The following is a 20,368-nucleotide window of genomic DNA, read 5'->3' as shown; positions in this document are numbered from 1 at the left end:
ATGAGGGTCCTGTAAGGCCATGGCCCGCAACTGGGTTCGGTGGGCATTACAATGTAGACCCTCTATAAATTGTTCAGTCAACAGTTTGTCTTCGTTTCCCACGCCGTCAAGGTCGGCCTGCTTAATGGCTCTCAGGGCCTCTTGTAGGTTTAGCGCATAGTCCCTTATATTCTCATGTGCTCGCTGCTTGCACCCGTAGAATCTAAGCTTGATCTCGGCTGAGGTACGGGTATCAAAGGTGTCCTTCAGCCGGGCTAGTATCTCTGCGACAGTCCTCCTCCTCCCAAGTGGCCAGGACTTTACCTCCCTTTGGGCTGCCCCTGTTAATTGAGCCACCAGGATGCTCACTTTTTGCTCTTCTGTGAGGGGGTACACCTGGAAGAGGCTATCCAGCCTTTCTCTGAAGTCATTTAGGGTATGTGACTCCCCTGAGTACTGGGGTAGCCAGGCTGCCCCCGGGATATAGGGCATGGTGAATGGCATGACTGTTGCAGCGGTTGCGCTGGCGGTGATTGTGGCAGTGGAGCTCCCCTCGGTGTCCGGCATCCTCCTCCCCCCTAGTGGACCGTGGCCTACCTTGCGATGCTCTTCTTCCGTAGGCCGCGGCTCCGCAGTCGTTCGTCGGGGTTGAGGACCTGGCGTCTCGCTCCGATGACGTCAGCGTCGCTCTTCCTCCCTTCCAGGACCTTGCGCAGCGTCAGAGCGTGGGGCGGAGCGTGGGGCGGAGCTTCGGATCTCGCGCGCTTTCGGCGTCCACGCCCCTCTTCTTCCTGTGCGGCGTCCCGAAGATGGCGTCCGAAGGCGGGAAGCAGCTGCGGATGGCGGGAAGGCAGAAGACGGCGGGAAACGGTCTAAGATGGCGTCTGATGGCGGGAATCGGCTCCGGATGGCGGGAAACGACTCTGGACGGCGGGAAACTTCACCACAGGTAAGTATAAAAGTCTCTTTTTCAGGCACGCAGTAACCGGTGGTTGCGGGCACGTAATCCTGCCGACTACGCCAAAGTTGACGCGCCCCCTGGGCCAGTGCTGTAGTGCGGCGCGCGTGCGCACGGGGAATACCCGGAGCTGGATCCGATGGGGGTAGTAGTCTTCGTGTGGCGGTGACCCGGTCCGTGCCCAGGGTGGTCAAACTAAGTGGCAGTTATTGGTATGATGGTATTAGTGTCCGACTACGCCACCCGTTGAATGCGGCTATGAAGCCGCCGCTGCAGGGCAGTCCGCTGAGGCCGGTGGTACGGATGTGCAGCGTGGATGGTATAACCCCCAACGGGAGGGGTATGGCCTCAGGGCAGAGGATGAGGTTGATGTTGGGAGTGATGGTGTGGATGTCCCAGCACTAATGGTGCGACAAGGAAGCACGGAGACGCGAGGGTACAGTTCAGGGTCTTTACTGATGGTAGAAGGCAAATTCCCCCGGGAGTACTGGCTAGTATTTGGGGCCTGGTTAGTCTGCGAGTAAGCCGGAGTTCCCCTGGCCAGGTGGAGTTGTAGGCCTTCCCGTTAGTCTGTACCCTTCCTGGCTACCCTGCTTTCGGCGGTTACAAGTAGCCCACGTCCCTGGGTATACCGTGTGGTGCTCACCCATATGGCTGGTGACCTGGGGCCTCCTGTTAGCCTCCGCTCCGGGATGGCGGTGCTGGTCCCTTCGTTGTGACTGAGCCTCCGGGCTTTTATGGCCAGAGGACCTGGAATCCCCTGCCGGATGGATTCTGCTGCTGGGTATATCTTAGTCCCCACAGCCTCGGACTCCTGTGTCCGGTTTTAGTTCCTTCTCCCAGGGCGAGCTCTGCACAGCTCCAGCCCCTGGCGCTTCTCCTTGGCTCCTACAGAGCTCCTAATGTTTATCTGTCCCTGTTTCTGCGTGTCCAGACCAGACTCCGTCTCTGTCTGGAACTCCTCTCTCTAACCCTGCCTCAGCCCCAGTTTATGTAGGGGAAGTTCTTCCCCTCCCAGGACTGGGCAGGAGGTGTGGCATGCTTAGGATTCCTGCCCAGGAGACCTCCCACCTGCTCACAGACGTAATACTGCTATTACTGTGGAAACCAGACCCCTGGGGTGCCACATAGGCTCTTGCCCAGAATCATTGACTTCTCCATAGGTGTTGTTAGTGCTCTGCATTTCCTGCACTTCTCTGTTTAACTGTTGCTGTGAGAGTGGTGCCACATTGCCTCCCCTGCACAGTCTCTGTATCTCTCTTCCTCTGTGAGCATACCTGATCAGGTTGTAAATCATCTGAAGGGTCAGAATCTAAGGTCAGTCTGGCAAATCTCCCCAGCTTTGCGGCAGCAGCCTCAGCATCTCTCACTCTGGCTGGTGTGGGGGAGGAGGTGCCATGTTGGAAGGCCCACTATCTGGACTCTGCTCCTTCTGATGCTTGCTTCTGGTCATGTTTGAGTGCACTTTAAGCTTCTCTGTGTACTTTCCCCCAGCCTTTGGTGTGAAGGAATCAATATTTCACTGCTAATAGGTGGAAATGAAAGGATGCAGAGCAGGAGCAAAGCACAGAGCTTCCATGTGAAGAGGCTGTCAGCAAAAGGTCCTTTTTAAAGGGGAATCTGTAACACTCCCATCATCTGCTCCTGAGCTCACATCAAAGACAGTCTGTATTATATGTATTTTATATGAGCACTGCACTTGGCTTTTTCTGGCAGAGAAGATGACACACCCGATCTGCCGCTCCATTTTACAATAGGAATAAAAGTGCCCTGTCAGGGATAAAAATTCCCCATTCTTCCAGTCGGTACAGTCCCAAATGGTCAGACCAATCAATCACTGACCAATAAGATATCACCTCCCCTGTGGATCCTATGGAGTTATCACCTCTCCTGTGGATCCTATGGTCATAACTTGTTTTCACCAACAAAGTCCTTTACTGCAAATTACCGTAATTGTACATCCCAGTTATGGTATCGCACAGTAAGAGGTGCAGGAGCCTCCTGTATTTTACAGCCGACGCTCCACTATAATCGAGATAATGGCTAACAGGTTTTCATATACAGCTGTAGTGTGGGCCCCTAGAATCAATTCCTATTGGGGCCCCAGACACCCCAGTTTGATCCTGGTTGGGGGTGGGGAGGGTAATTTTGCACCCTGTCGTAAAGAAAAATTGTAAAATCCAAAAAGACATCTCTGGAGAGGGGACATATCACCCTCACATTGAACATATAGGATTATAACAAGAAAAGTGAGAAAGAGCTGACACTTCAACCTCTATTGACGTAGGGCCTCCTGCCGTGGTCAGGTAAATTCTACAAAGAATCTGATGAGAACCAGCCAACAAGTCTAGAATTTGCATACTCAGAGGCGGATAAGTACATTTCCGAAGCAAGGGCTTCCTCTTTTCAAAGGACTTGTCTCAGACACTCTGAAGACTGTGGTCAGTGATGAATATTGGGGTTTGCATCGATCCAATATTCATGGGAGATGTATTTTCGACATCGTAGCAAAGGGACGATCATAACGCATTCACTCACATCATTGTAAGGCCAGCCGAACACCCCCAACTTAATATTGTTTAGATGGATAATGCTATCCATGCCATGTTTCATCTCTATAGAAAGGTAAAATCATGATAGAAAACATGACCATGATATTTCCCGCCCGAGACCTCCATGGGCGAAGATATCCTGAAAGTTGGGGATCTCATAAACTTCTAAAAGATCTAGCACACCTATGACAAGTCCTCATATGAGCTCACCAATAGAAGGTATGTGGGTGTAACCGTGATCTTATTAAATCAGAGCTTGGATTTTGGTCATTGGTCAGTCCTGGAAGGTACAGCTTGCTGTAGTTGTATCTGTTTTCCTAAGGAGTTCTTCTAAGGAGTGCTTCCTTGCGCTAAGCTCTGAGCTATTTCTCTGACACAGGTTTAGCACTTTTCTTTTATTATCTTTTTGATTTTATGTTAATGTATATATCATATTGTTTGTATCATCTTTGTGTATTTTTTATACACACTGCCTACTTTTCAAGATTAGATCACTTGTTTTTATTCTGTTATTCCCACACCCTATCATTTCTTTACTTAGAAAATTGGGCGTGAGGAACGATCAACACGCCCATATGATGGCGCGGTCGAGCATGTAAATTGTAACTCCCTACATGTATTTCTATAGCAGGACGAAGAACGTTTGGCGTTCGAAACGTGTAGGTTTCACAGAGGTCTCCACCTTTATTTATTTTATTTTTGCAATGTGTATATCTTTTTAATGGATTAACAATAAAATCATAATTTTATCTGCAATTGGATCTGGAAGCTGGCATATCACAATGTCGGTGGATATGCACCTTCTCTTTTTGGTTGAGGAGAAGGTGACTCCTACAGGGTGAGATAGAAAAATGCAATGAGCCTAAGAACTGTCAGGCAGGTAATTGCTTATTACGTGCTTGTTCCACCCTGTGGTGGCTAAGATTGCTCCTGGACCGCTCCTAACAGCGATTCTGCTGCTTCACGTCAACAGAACAGCTCTTCCTCTTCCCGACTGCTCTGTCAAAGAGGCGTGACTGCCAACTTTATGCTGATTGACAGACGGCTCCCTGCAGTTAGGCAGCAGGGAGCCAGCTGTCAATCAGCATGACACCGGCAGTCACACCCCATCAATAGATCAGAGCGGGAGCTGAAAAATCACTGTCAGGAGCGTTCCGTGACCACTCTGAACCAGCAGATATCGGCGCCTGGCACAACAGGCACATAGTTAGCAAATACTTGCCTGTTAGTTCTTAGGTCCATGGTAAAAAACAAAAAAAAAGTCCCGGACAACCCCTTTTAATATTAAGGAGCAGGAATTCTCCGCATGATGCTATAATCAAGAAAACATGAAATTCTCTCCTGCCCAGTCAGTCTGCCCGATCTGTTACACCATGATTACCAAAACCTCGACTCATTCCACTGCCCACTTGTATTACCACTTACCCAGCTCTGCTTGGCCCCTGTTACCAGGCCATTGGCTTGTCTGACTACAAGTGCACACTTCTGAACCGGGAGTCCCTGTGGATTTTCACATCCCCTCAATTTGACATAATGAATTTCAGTGACACAGAGGATTGTTCGGCTAGACTGAACAAACTAGCATCTATTTTTGATAATAAACCGTCAGTGGTGACAACAGAACCGGATGAATTTAACGATCTCATGTTCCAGATGGAAAACAAAATGACCAGAGAACTTAAAGTTTGGTGGGATCTCACAACCTTGGACACATATATAAAAAAGGAAATGATCCCTAGAGGTCTGCGTTTAAAAAAAAGTCGCCACCACTATATACAATGACGGTTTTCCAGAAGATCAGAATGCGATTCATAGTCAATGTTCACTGAATCTTATGCACCTCATAATCAAACATGAGGAACTGGAACTGACTTAAATTAAATTGGATATTAAAAATATACAATCGTCTTTGGGGAAATATGTGCAACTAAAAGAATTTAATATTTGTAATGACAAACTGAAATCTAATTTGGCCAAGTTGGAGAACACCATTATGGATATAAAAAGATCCAAGTTCAAAAGGGACAGTGAGGACTATGCACAGAACAAGATTTATAGTTGGAATAAACAATTACCATCCATCTTAAAAAAACGCTCCCACAAACGTTTTCAGAGATCTGGAAGAGGGAGTTTTAAGGACCATGATGATGTTACGGATAATTCCTTTGCTGCCACCTCTGATGATTACTCAGATTCATCTATGAGTTCAATGGGAGAAATGCAACAATTGTATTTTATCAAAAATAAATTATCTTGTGCTGGTGGAGCTATTACAAAAAACTGAGGAAGAGGGTGTGGCGCCCCTGAGGGTTCGGTCGCCACAGGGGGGTACTGCATCTTGTGAAAGAGGTGTGGTATCTCCTCTCCCAGGTTAGGATGGAGCACCTGTCAGGACCCCACCTCATCACTCTACACTACACACTCCTGTCCTATGGGGTACTTGTATGCACTAAGGTGCTGCCCCAGCAGGATAATGGAGATGGGTGAACCAAAGATAGGGGGAACCATGTAGTGGGTGAGGGTGGAGGACGCACGTTTAGGTTACACTTGTAGATACATATTTAATAACCAGCCATCTTAAGTTCAAGGTTGTTTGATTGTGGTCTTCACAGCTGGCAGTGGCCTTGTGTAGGAGCCTGCAGCGTGCTGGAGATGCACGGTCCTCGTGCTCTGGCCTTGAGACGAGGAGCAGGATAGAGTTTATGGAGGTCTCTACCCGGTTAAGGTCCCTGCTTAAGAAGGCCTGGAGGGGAGCTGAGGAGGAGAGCTCCGCAGGCAAAAGGATCCCAGGGAATACGGACTGATCGGCATATGCCACCTGTACTCTCCATTCTGGCCTAGTCAAAGGGACTCCTGCTGCAAGAGGGGTACCGGCCCCCAATATCTGACTTTGTTACTTCACGTCTCAGTCGGAAAAGCCTGAAGGCTAAGTGGTTCCCACCGGGTAACAGACGGAGCGGAGTCGCCACCTGTGCCCTTGTTCTGTGTATAGCCAGAGGGAGACCCAGCCTTGCAACACGCACCGCACACGGACAGGAGAGGCCCAAGGGGGAGATAACAGGCTGGTGCTGGGGGTCCTGATAGACGCACCTGAACTACCGGGGTGTGCCGAACCCCCTTCTCTGGTGGCCGCAGCACGCCGTGAGGAGCAAGGAGAAGCCTTGCAGCTGACCTCTAACAACGTGAGCAAAGCTTGGAAGACTACATCCATTGCCTCCGGTCCATTATTGCAGCGGGACACCACACCGCACAACTGCACCTACTACGACTTGTTATGCACACGCCCGGGCTGAGCGGCGTGTGCGTGTGATTGTAGTGATTCCACTGGACCATGAACCGGAGAGTGCCTGGAGGGGCGTGACTAAGTATCTGGCCGATCCGACCAAGATGGCACGACGGCATACGACGCCAGTGCACCAGGGAGAAACCGGGCAGAGGAACCAGGTGCTACTCCAGGTCAAACTCCGGACACGGGGGTTGACCCACACAGGGATTACTGGATCAGGCTGGTTAGGCTGGCGCACAGACTGGAGGGTATAGGCAGGCACGACTGGTATGCAGGCAGGCGGGTAAAGGCAAGCGCAGCTAGAGTGCAGACAGGGAGGCACTAGCAGGTAGGAACACAGGCGGGATAGGACCCAGTACACACTGGGACTCAGGAACAGGCAGGTTAGGCTGGCACAGACTGGTGGATATAAGCAAACACGGCAGGTATGCAGATGGGTGGATACAGGCGAGTATGCAGGCAGGGAGGTACTGGCCGAAAGGACGGGCTGGAGCACAGAAAGGTTAAGACCCAGTACAGACTGGGTCACAGAACCGCAGATGCGGTAGACAACCACAGCAGAGAGGGAACGCCCGAAGCGGTGGGCAAGAACAGAGCAGGACGGGGCTGCAGGAGCAGCGAGCACAAGCAGGGCAGGACAGGACTGCCGGAGCAGCGGGCAGAAGCAGGGCAGGACAGGACTGCCGGAGCAGCGGGCAGAAGCAGGGCAGGACAGGACTGCTGGAGCAGCGGGCAGAAGCAGGGCAGGACAGGACTGCCGGAGCAGCGGGCAGAAGCAGGGCAGGACAGGACTGCCGGAGCAGCGGGCAGAAGCAGGGCAGGACAGGACTGCCGGAGCAGCGGGCAGAAGCAGGGCAGGACAGGACTTCCGGAGCAGCGGGCAGAAGCAGGGCAGGACAGGACTGCCGGAGCAGCGGGCAGAAGCAGGGCAGGACAGGACTGCCGGAGCAGCGGGCAGAAGCAGGGCAGGACAGGACTGCCGGAGCAGCGGGCAGAAGCAGGGCAGGACAGGACTGCCGGAGCAGTGGGCAGAAGCAGGGCAGGACAGGACAGGACCGCCGGAGCAGTGGGCAAAGGAGTCAGAGCAGGCTAGAACCGCCGGAGCGGTGAGCAAGGCAGAGCAGGGGGGACAGGGCTCTGTTCACACGGAACAGACAGGAAGAGAAAGGCAGAGCCAGATACCAACAGGGTACTTGCAGTGAAGTAGCGAGTGGACCACAAACTCACAAACGGGAGTACAGAGACAACAAGCAGGAGTTAGGTACGAGTTCAGACTCTGCAGAAAAAGGAAGGGAACGGACATCGGACATAGAGGCAAAACAGGTAAAGGATAGGAGAGAGTTCAGACTGGAACTGAGTGTACGGAGGAGACCGACACTGCAGAGGGATACAGGAGCGGGTCTGGGAATACGGCCCCCAGAGAGGCGGGACGAACAGGCAAGGAGCGTGTTCAGACAGGACAGACAAGGTACAGGAGCGGGTCTAGGTAATCGGCCCCTAGAAGGCGGGAGGAACAGGCTAGGAGCGTGTTCAGACAGGACAGACAAGATACAGGAGCAGGTCTAGGTAATCGGCCCCTAGAAGGCGGGAGGAACAGGCTAGGAGCGTGTTCAGACAGGCCTGGAAATACAGCCTCCAGGAAAGGCAGACAAGAGAACACAGAACGGGACCTGGCACCTTCAGAGTGCAAGCACACACTGAATGAAACACTATGCTCAGGCAGGAATAGATGGGAGCAGCTGAGCTATATACCAGGTGACAGACAGCAATAGGCTGAGGACGCACAAGGGGTGTGACCCACAGCAGGTACAAAAAGCAGGAAGTGATCGGGCGCCGCCCTTAAGCAGCAGAAACAGACAGCATGGAGGGAAGCCAGAGAGACATTCTGGACAGGAGATCAAGTGCGCGCTCTTGCACAGTGGGAGATGGACCACTATGCAAGGACGCCGCCAGGTATGTTACACGACTCCCCTCATCCTCCTGTTTCCTCTGCCCTGAGGCCCTGCTCCGCCTGTGGGGAGTAGTACTACAGTCGCTGCCACAACATCGCGCCTCAGAGGACTGCAGCAGCGCTGGTAGCGCATCACCAGACACCACAGGTGGTGTAGTCGTTTATCCACTCATAATTGCCACTCATCAACTAGCCCCTATTTTTAATGTGTACGCCCTGGGCACGGACCAGGACGAGGCCGCGACTGCATCCCCATTCTACCATCTGGGCCCGCCGTCCGAGTACACCCCTTTCCCAGGGAGGGCTAGCCGCTACTGAAACAGATAGTGGCGGGTCAAACATCACTGGCGTAGTCGGCAGGATTGCTTGCCCGCAGCAACGGAAGAAGTGATTCCCATTGCCAGCGGGTACTGCGCACCTTTACAACAGACTGTCTTTAACACCCAAGATGGCGCCCGCCCAAGAAGAACGGACGCCATTGTGTGCAAAAAGGACAACCACCCAGCACCTCCCATCATGGGTCTGGCTTCCCCCATGGCGCCAACAGCTAGGACCGCCCCTTTCATTAGAGACTGTCCGCGAGGTAGTGTCCATCAAGACGTATGGGACGTCCCAAGGAGTGCCTGTCAGCCAGCCGCCCTGGAGCCGCCCCAAGAGAAGGAGGAGTAAGCAACAACAAGGTGTGGCCACAACAATCCTAGAGACTCCACACCCAGCAGCAAGGATGGAAACAGCGCAGGAGAGATGCTCCGATGCCGCCCCACCAACTGCTGCCTCGCTCGGAATACGGGGGATTCACCTCACCCCGGAGGAGGCAGAGTTCCTCCGAGTGGAGTCACAGGACCTGACCCGGAGGGTCGCAGAGGCCCAGCTTGCGGTGTCCGCAGCATGGAGACATGGAGAGAGGAGGTGCTGCAGAAGATCCGGACCCGCCGCCAAGGTGCTGCAAGCCAAGAAAGCGGAGCAGCAACCCAGGAGGAAGAAACCTCAGAGGCCGCATGCAGCCCAGGACTGGGTAAGATACAAACCCCTGTCCCGGGTGAGAAACGCACGGAGGCCCTAGTGGATCTAATGCCGGTACCGCTGTCCCCGGGCGCCGTTGTTTGGGAGCAGATCTTCGCTCCGGAGATGGAGGCCCACGTGTCATTCTCCGCCGGAGGCCTGCAATGCCTCCCGACTCCCGGCCTAGAAGAGCCTGTGCTTAGTAGGGACACTACCTGCCCGAACCCGGACTGGTCGGCGTCACCGAAGGACCTGCAGCAACCCCTGCTGTCGCCGCTGCCAGCGCCTCTGGTTACCTGCCCTGTGGCGGAGGAGATGGTCTGGGACAACCAGGGGGGGACCTAATGGGCTTCCCCCAGGAGACCCGGGCGGAAGCGCGGAGGCATAAAGACTTCAGCCGCAAGGAGCTCCTCCAGCTGGACAAGGAGCTGCGGGAGAGGCGGGTACGCTGCGAGCGTCTGGAGGTGTGCGCTAAGGCCACCAAGTCCAAGGCCTGCCAGGAGGAGGCAGCCCATCCAAGCCCCCGGGAGGAAGGGCTGATCGTCCGCTTCCACCAGGAGGTGGGGTGGGGCTTCATCAGGAGTCCCCAGTTTGCTCAGGACGTATTTGTGAACCGCAGAGACTTCGAGCCACAACTGAGGAGGGATGACCCTGGCCGGAATCTCTACCCGGGTGACTTGATGTCGTACACCCACCACCATGGGGAGCGTGGGTGGTACGCCCTGGATGTGCATAGAGTATTCCAGGGTGAGGCCCCTGCTCACCTGCCGGTAGGGGACCGGTCTGGCTCCATGAGCAAGAACGAGCCTTTCCCTAGGTGGAGGTACCTGGACTAAGTGGCCCCGGAGGCTGTACCTTTGAGTTGACTTGTTGATTGTTTATGTTTATTACCATGTTTTCCTCCCGGTTTAGAGAGACATTTGTCCCTGCGGACTGGCTGTAGACAGATTCTATTGTATATAGTTATGCATCTATTTAGGTACTCCCTATTGATTTTATACAAAACCCACTTCTACTTCTACCTCAGACCTAAGAAGCAAAACCTGTCTGGAGTGGCTCTCCTGGAGGTCCAACACAGGATCTCCATGCCCTGCAGCCACCCCAGGGCCTACGTTGAGGGTTTGGGACAGGTCCCTCTTGCTGCTGAACTGCCTCTTTTTCTATTTTCCTACCAAGCTGTCTACATGCATAATGTCTCATTGATGTTTTTATACTTTTGTACTATTTATCTGCAACGTTTAAGAATCAGAGCCTCCCATAATGGGAAGATTGTTGATTGTTGTGAAAAAGCATATAAAAAGTCTATACCATGTTTTGCTCTCTTTGCAGCCCGCGGACGTGCGGTGTTTCACCAGGGGGGAATGTGGCGCCCCTGAAGGTTCGGTCGCCAGGGGGGAAGTACTGCATCTTGTGAAAGAGGTGTTGTATCTCCTCTCTCAGGTAAGGATGGAGTTCCTGTCAGGACCCCACCTCATTACTCAACACTACACACTCCTGTCCTATGGGGGGCTAGTATGCACTAGTGTGCTGCCCCAGCAGGATAATGGAGATGAGGGAACCAAAAATAGGGGGAACCATGTAGTGAGTGAGGGTGGAGGATGCACTTTTAGGTTACACTTGTAGATACAGTACATATTTAATAGCCAGCCATCTTAAGTTCAAGGTTGTTTGATTGTGGTCTTCACAGCTGGCAGTGGCCTTGTGTAGGAGCCTGCAGCGTGCTGGAGATGCACGGTCCCCATGCTCTGGCCTTGAGACGAGGAGCGGGATAGAGTTAACGGAGGTCTCTACCCGGTCAAGGTCCCTGCTTAAGAAGGCCTGGAGGGGAGCTGAGGAGGAGAGCTCCGCAGGCAAAAGGATCCCAGGGAACACGGACGGAGCGGCATACGCCACCTGTACTCTCCATTCTGGCCTAGTCAGAGGGACTCCTGCTGCAAGAGGGGTACCGGCCCCTGATATCTGACTTTGTTACTTCACGTCTCAGTCGGAAAAGCCCGGAGGCTAAGTGGTTCCCACCGGGTAACGGACGGAGCGGAGTCGCCACCCGTGCCCTTGTTCTGTGTATAGCCAGAGGGAGACCCAGCCTTGCAACACGCACCGCACACGGACAGGAGAGGCCCAAGGGGGAGATTTCTAGGAACACGCTGGTGCTGGGGGTCCTGATAGACGCACCTGAACTACTGGGGTGTGCCGAACCCCCTTCTCTGGTGGCCACAGCACGCCATGAGGAGCAAGGAGAAGCCTTGCAGCTGACCTCTAACAACGTGAGTAAATTCTTGGAAGACTAAATCCATTGCCTCCGGTCCATTATAGCAGCGCAACACCACACCGCACAACTGCACCTACTACGACTCCCCTCATCCTCCTTCTTCCTCTGCCCCGAGGCCCTGTTCCGCCTGTGGGGAGTAGTACTACCATCGGCTGCCATAACATCCCGCCTCAGAGGACTGCAGCAGCGCTGGTGGCGCATCACCAGACACCACAGGTGGCGTAGTCGTTTATCCACTCATAATTGCCACTCATCAACTGGCCCCTATTTTTAATGTGTGCGCCCTGGGCACGGACCGGGCCAAGGCCGCGACTGCATCCCCATTCTACCAACTGGGCCCGCCGTCCGAGTACACCCCTTTCCAAGGGAGGGCTAGCCGCTACTGAAACAGCTAGTGGCGGATCACACAAGGGCGGGACGTAAGCGTAAATGCAAACAAGTACCCAACACAGAGCAAAAAACGCCATTATTAGAGTCACCTGTTTGGAATCTCTCTAGCTACATCTTATCTGAGAGTCAAATTTCTCTCCTGGCTAAAGGCCTGAGCTTTTCACCTTCTAACGAATTCGACATTTTCAGAACAATTCTGGATGTTAACAAACTAGCACGTCACCTCACCATCCGATGTCATTTTATGGACATGAAAAATCCACAGAATACAGCTTCAGAAGAAGTTTCTCCTAGGACAAGCCAGGATTCCATGTTATTATTCACAGAACAACAGTCTTTATTACAAATGAAACAATTCGAGACGGAATCTTTAATTCCAAATGTAAATTTAAATGACGACTTTCGGGCTGGTAATCCTTTCTTTTACCCACTTCAGTCCATACCATTGGTTCTGGATCAGTTCCAGGACTTAATTGAAAAAGAACTAGTGGAATTAAAGAATGAATTATCTTCTACTAATCATTTGGACTCTAATCTGACATATAGAGAAAAAGACGCTCTGAAAAAATTAAAGGATAATTCAGACATACTAGTCCGCTCAGCGGATAAAGGTGGCACTATAGTACTGAATGCAGGATTGTATAAAAAATTGAATTTGATGGATTTAGAAAATAGGGATGTTTATTTGGAGTTAGCTAGAGATCCTACTGTTGAGTTTAATGCTGCTATGTATAATCTATTAAACGAAGGTTTGCACTGAGGGGCCCTAAAAAAAAATTAATGGAATATTTATACGTAGATCACCCAATTGTTCCAGTTTACCATTCGCCTCCAAAGATACATAAAAATATTTTCCCACCACCTTTAACCCCTTTACTACCCAAGGTGGTTTGCACATTAATGACCAGGCCAATTTTTACAATTCTGACCACTGTCACTTTATGAGGTAATTACTCTGGAACGCTTCAACGGATCCCCCTGATTCTGAGATTGTTTTTTCGTGACATATTGTACTTCATGATTGTGGTAAAATTTCTCTGATAACACTTGCATTTATTTGTGACAAAAACTGAAATTTGGCGAAAATTTTTTAAAATTTAGCAATTTTCAAAATTTTAATTTTTATGCCCTTAAATCAGAGAGATATGTCACACAAAATAGTTAATAAATAACATTTGCCACATATCTTCTTTACATCAGCACAATTTTGGAACCAAATTTCTTTTTTATTAGAGAGCTATAAGGGTTAAAAGTTGACCAGAGATTTCTCATTTTTCCAACAAAATTTACAAAGCCATTTTTTTAGGGACCACATCACATTTGAAGTCACTTTGAGGGGTCTTTATGACAGAAAATACCCAAAAGTAAGACCACTCTAAAATCTGCACCCCCAAGGTGCTCAAAACCACATTCAAGAAATTTATTAAACCTTCAAGTGCTTCACAGAAATTTTTGGAATGTGGAAGAAAAAAATTAACATTTAACTTTTTTCACAAAAATGTTACTTTAGACCCAATTTTTTTTATTTTCACAGGGTTAACAGGAAAAAATGGACCCCAAAATTTGTTGTGCAATTTCCCCTGACCACGCAGATACCCCATATGTGGGGAAAAACCACTGTTTAGGCGTACGGCAGGGTTCAGAAGGGAAGGAGCGCCATTTGACTTTTTGAAAGTAAAATTTGCTTGAATAATTAGCGGACTCCATGTTGTGTTTGGGGAGCCCCTGATGTGCCTAAACAGTGGAAACCCCCCACAAGTGACACCATTTTGGAAACTAGACCCCTCAGAGAACCTTTACAGAAGTTTATAACATGGAGCCATGAAAATAAAAAATTATGTTTTAGCCCCAATTTTTTTATTTTCACAAGGGTAAGAGGAGAAAATAGACCCCAGAAACTTTTTGCAATTTCTCCTGAGTACGCCAATATCCTATATGTGGGGAAAATACAGTGTTTGGGTGCACGGCAGAGTTCAGAAGGGAAGGAGCACTGTGTGACTTTTTGAACGCAAAATTGGCTGGAATTGAGGGCAGACGCCATGTCACGTTTGAAGAGCCCCTGATGTGCCTAAATAGTTGAAACCCCCCACAAGTGACCCCATTTTGGAAACTACAACCCTCAAGGATTTTATCAAGGGGTATAATGAACATTTTGAACCCGGTACGACACATAATTTGATAACATTAGGTCATCATATTGAATAAGTTGTCATTAGTCTTGAGCACAAGTGCTCGCTACTTGAGTTTGCATCATGTACTCGGGTATGCACCATGTATCGCACGTACTCGAGTGACATGCTCGAGTCCTGCCCACATGTTTCACGGTTATTAGACACCCAAAACAAACATGCAGGGATTGCTGGTGCATGGCAGGCAATCCCCGCACGTTTTTTTTGACTGTGAAGCATAAGGGGCAGAGACTCGAGTGCCCGCGATACTCAATGCATACCCGAGCACCCGATGCAAACTCAAGTAGCGAGCACTTGTGCTCAACACTAGTCGCCATATCGTCATCTTTTTTTTTTTTTTTGCTTTTGAAAAAAATCCCAACCCTAGCACAACCCTAACCCTAGAGTTTATTTTTTACACAGTTCCTTGTGCAGTATAAGTGATTAACGACTTTATTTTTTGGGTCGGTGCGATTACAGCGAAGCTCATCAAGAGAATGCCAAGAGTGTGCAAAGCAGTCATCAAAGCAAGAGGTGGCTACTTTGAAGAACCTAGATTATAAGACATATTTTCAGTTGTTTCACACTTTTTTGTTAAGTATATAATTCCACATGTGTTAATTCATAGTTTTGATGCCTTCAGTGTGAATGTACAATTTTCATAGTCATGAAAATACAGAAAAATCGTTAAATGAGAAAGTGTGTCCAAACTTTTGGTCTGTACTGTACGTATTAGTACGCCATGGGCTATAAAGGGGTTAAGACCCATAGTGGTGGGGATTGGTTCCCATGGTGAAAAATTAAGTGCCTGGATGGATTTTTACCTACAGCCTCTGGTTCAGGAAACTCCAAGTTACATTAGGGATTCAAAATTCATAGTGACCATTTTTGATAAATTTGAATGGCCAAAAAACTTTGGATGATTGTCCTGTGATGTGGTGGCATTATACCCCCTCAATTCCACACCATATTGCTTTAGCATGTTTAACCTACCACCTTGACACATACAGTTCGTACACTATAGAAATAAAAGAATTTCTGGTCATAGCAGTACAGTTCCTCTTAGAGCGTAATTATTTTAGCTTTGATAAAAGTTTTTTTTTTTTACAGAAAAGAGGAGTCAGCATGGGCAGTAAATTTTCTCCTTCGCTAGCGAACATAGTGATGTGTAGGTGGGAGCAGCTTTTCATTTACCATAATGATAACACATATAGTGGACACATTGTGTGGTACGGTAGATTTATTGATGACCTCCTCCTGGTGTGGGGGGGCACACAGGAGGAGGTGGTACAATTTGTACAGTACATCAACTGCAATAATTTTAATCTTAAATTCACTTAGTTCTACCATTCATCCAAAATTACTTTTTTGGATCTCAAACTTGAGGCTACCAAGGAGAAAGAATTGGTCAAAATTAATCCCCACAGAAAATCTACAGCCTCAAATTCTATTCTATCAGCTAAATGTTGTCATCCGCCACATATTAAGAGAAATATCCCTTACGCCCGCTCTGGGAACCATCCTTTCTCCTAGCTTATACACCAGTGAGACTAATACTGTACAACCAAATTGGCTCAGCACAAAAGGTTTCTTCAGATGTGGAGCCAATCGGTGCAAAGCGTGTCTACATGCGGTTAAAACAGATAGTTTTATGTCCTTAAGTAATGATAGAGAATATAAAATTCATGATTTCCTCAATTGTAATTCATCAGGGGTTATATACCTTATAGAATGCACCTTGTGTAAGGTCCACTATGTGGGTTGTACCACAGGTGCGCTGAAAGTCCGTATCAGAAGACATCATTCTGATGCGATTAATTTGGAAGCCATAAATACATCAGCAGTATCGAGGCATTTTGCGAGAGTTCATAAAGGTGACACCTCATTCTTTAAATATATGGAGATAGAGAAGGTATATAGATCCACACGAGGGGGCGATCATAAGTGCAAACTTCTGAACCGGGAGTCCCTGTGGATTTTCACATTGGATACCACAGGGGTTAAATTCAAGACAGGATCTGATACTGCAGTATTAAGAAATATAATTCTGCATTTATTTCCATGCATGTACACTGGGTACGGAAAGTATTCAGACCCCTTTACATTTTTCACTCTTTGTTTCATTGCAGCCATTTGGTAAATTCTAAAAAGTTAATTTTTTTCTCATTAAAGTCCACTCTGCACCCCATCTTGACTGAAAGAAAACAGAAATGTAGAAATTTTTGCAAATTTAATAAAAAAGATAAACTGAAATATCACACGGGCATAAGTATTCAGACCCTTTGCTCAGTATTGAGTAGAAGCACCCTTTTGGGCTAGTACAGCCATGAGTCTTCTTGGAAATGATGCAACAAGTTTTTCACACCTGCATTTTGGGATCCTCTGCCATTCTTCCTTGCAGATCCTCTCCAGTTCCGTCAGGATGAATGGTAAACGTTGGTGGACAGCCATTTTCAGGTCTCTCCAAAGATGCTCAATTGGGTTTAGGTCAGGGCTCTGGCTGGGCCAGTCAAGAATGGTCACATAGTTGTTCTGAAGCCACTCCTTTGTTATTTTAGCTGTGTGCTTATGGTCATTGTCTTGTTGGAAGGTGAACCTTTGGCCAAGTCTGAGGTGCAGAGCACTCTGGAAGAGGTTTTCATCCAGGATTAGAGATGAGCGTTGTTCTACTCGAACTGTTCGCCAATCTCAAATTCGAGCTGTTTTGGGCGGTGTTTGAGCCGGTCGGCGAACACGAACAATTTGAGAAAAATTCGGCTGTTCGAGGTTATGTTCGATAACTGTTCGTGCACCAAAATCATAACTGAATTTTTTCTCAGTAATGATGAAAATTAATGTTAATACGCAGTTTGAGTGTACAGCGGGGCGGGGGGAGGGGCAGGGGATGGATCTCTGCAGGAACAATGAAGATCTCCATTTTTTTTTCTCTTTCCCGCATTTGCAGTGGGGAGGTGCAATCTGTCAGCCTATCAGCAGCGCACACACGGAGCGAAGTGCTTTTTTTCACACAAGCAAGGGCATGTGTGATTGGCAGTGTATGTCACATGTCCTTGCCCTATAAGACCAAGCCATTTTCCCCGTCGCCACCATTTTCTCACTGCTGCAGCTGCGTGTTAGACGGCACCGCTGTTGCTGTGTGCGCTATACCTTGTTAATTTCAAGCCAATTTTCGCACAAATATACAGATAGCTTGGGAGTAGGGAATAGTTGTGATTGCAGTCCTTTTAAGGACTAGGTTACAGCATTTCCTACGACTTTTATCAGGCAGGTCTGTGCTCTTAAATAGATAGATTGTGGGAGTAAAGACTAATTGTAATTGGAGTCCTTTTCAGGACTAGGTTACATCAGTTCCTATCAGTTTTTGCCAGGCAGGTCTGTGCCAGTGCTGTGCAAGTTTTTTTCACAGCATTTGGCTGAATCTAGCAAAGCTAATCCTTTTTGGCCTATTGCAGAGTGTGTTAGTCAGTGGAGTAGCCTATCTGTGTTGCAAGATATACCACCTGTGTATAGAATACCAATTTTTTTACTGCACCTAGTGAAGTAAAATCTTTTGGGCATAGCATCATTCTATTAGTCCATCTATACTGACCTCCATCAGGTTGCAAATTGAATATAATTTTTTTCTGCATCTAGCTCTGAAAAAATATTTGGGCTTCTAGCGGTGTGTGGGACTTGGTCTATTAGTCCATCTATACTGACCTCCATCAGGTTGCAAATTAAAAATAATTTTTTTCTGCATCTAGCTCTGAAAAAATATTTGGGCTTCTAGCAGTGTGTGGGACTTGGTCTATTAGTCCATCTATACTGACCTCCATCAGGTTGCAAATTAAAAATAATTTTTTTCTGCATCTAGCTCTGAAAAAATATTTGGGCTTCTAGCAGTGTGTGGGACTTGGTCTATTAGTCCATCTATACTGACCTCCATCAGGTTGCAAATTGAATAAAAAAATTTTCTGCATCTAGCTCTGAAAAAATATTTGGGCTTCTAGCGGTGTGTGGGACTTGGTCTATTAGTCCATCTATACTGACCTCCATCAGGTTGCAAATTAAAAATAATTTTTTTCTGCAACTAGCTCTGAAAAAATATTTGGGCTTCTAGCAGTGTGTGGGACTTGGTCTATTAGTCCATCTATACTGACCTCCATCAGGTTGCAAATTGAATAAAAAAATTTTCTGCATCTAGCTCTGAAAAAATATTTGGGCTTCTAGCGGTGTGTGGGACTTGGTCTATTAGTCCATCTATACTGACCTCCATCAGGTTGCAAATTAAAAATAATTTTTTTCTGCATCTAGCTCTGAAAAAATATTTGGGCTTCTAGCAGTGTGTGGGACTTGGTCTATTAGTCCATCTATACTGACCTCCATCAGGTTGCAAATTAAAAATAATTTTTTTCTGCATCTAGCTCTGAAAAAATATTTGGGCTTCTAGCAGTGTGTGGGACTTGGTCTATTAGTCCATCTATACTGACCTCCATCAGGTTGCAAATTAAAAATAATTTTTTTCTGCATCTAGCTCTGAAAAAATATTTGGGCTTCTAGCAGTGTGTGGGACTTGGTCTATTAGTCCATCTATACTGACCTCCATCAGGTTGCAAATTAAAAATAATTTTTTTCTGCATCTAGCTCTGAAAAAATATTTGGGCTTCTAGCAGTGTGTGGGACTTGGTCTATTAGTCCATCTATACTGACCTCCATCAGGTTGCAAATTGAATAAAAAAAATTTCTGCATCTAGCTCTGAAAAAATATTTGGGCTTCTAGCGGTGTGTGGGACTTGGTCTATTAGTCCATCTATACTGACCTCCATCAGGTTGCAAATTAAAAATAATTTTTTTCTGCATCTAACCCAGCCAATAGTTTTGGCCTAATACCACAGTTTGGCCACTCAGCTCTGCTCGGTTACCATCCATTGTTTTTTTGTGCAAACAACTCCAGAGTTGTGAATTAGTTAACCACCAAAATGAGTGGAAAAAGGCCTGCTGCTGGTGGAAAGGGGAATAGGCGTGTTGGGAAGGGGAAAAAAGGTTGTGTCCGTGGGGTAGGTGCAGAAGAAAGACCATCTTCCAGCCAAACTAAAATGTCTACTTCTTTTAGCGGACAATGTGATAAGATCCCTTTCTTACGGCCACGCCAATCGCTACAAATTCCAGATGAGGCACAAAAACAGCAGGTGCTTCAACGGATATCAAGTGCTCCTTTAAGTGGGCTCTCCTCCACATCAACTTCAACATCACAAATACTCCAGTCCTCAAAGGTGTCACCCAAATCGCACTTGCTTCCTCACAGCTCCCAAATCTCCAGCTGCCCGTCTGAGTATGAGGTAGAACAGATGGTTGAGTCTGCAGAGCTGTTTACTCATACTATAGCCTGGGAATCAGAGGTCGACTCCAGCGCTTCTGTGAATCCAGACGAGGAAATGATCTGCACTGATGCCCAGAATCTTTATGAGTCGGATCCAGGACCAGACGCAGAAGGTTCTGACCATAATGTAGACCCTCATTCCCAAACTGTAACTCCTGTTGGTGGAGACAATGAGAAAGACGATGATAAGACTCAAATACCTGATTGGAGCGACAACTTTAGTTTTTTGTCAGGGCAGGAACAGGTTGGCTCTGAGGACGACGGGTGTGATAACGCACAGGGTGATGATGATGAGGTCGGAGATCCCACTTACTGTCAACCCACAGTCAGCCAAGAGATGAGGTCAGCAGAGGAGGTGGAGGAAGATGCTAGTGACGACGAGGTCAGGTTGCGCCTTCCTAGACAGAGACGTAGTACTGGAAGCACGTTAACAACTGCATCCTCAAACACAACT

The sequence above is a fragment of the Phyllobates terribilis genome, unplaced genomic scaffold, assembly GCF_046119375.1.
Source record: "Phyllobates terribilis strain yellow unplaced genomic scaffold, ASM4611937v1 Scaffold_49__1_contigs__length_9717188, whole genome shotgun sequence".
Lineage (NCBI taxonomy): Eukaryota > Metazoa > Chordata > Amphibia > Anura > Dendrobatidae > Phyllobates > Phyllobates terribilis.
The sequence above is the reverse complement of the archived record's forward strand: the minus strand, read 5'-3'. Positions refer to the sequence as shown.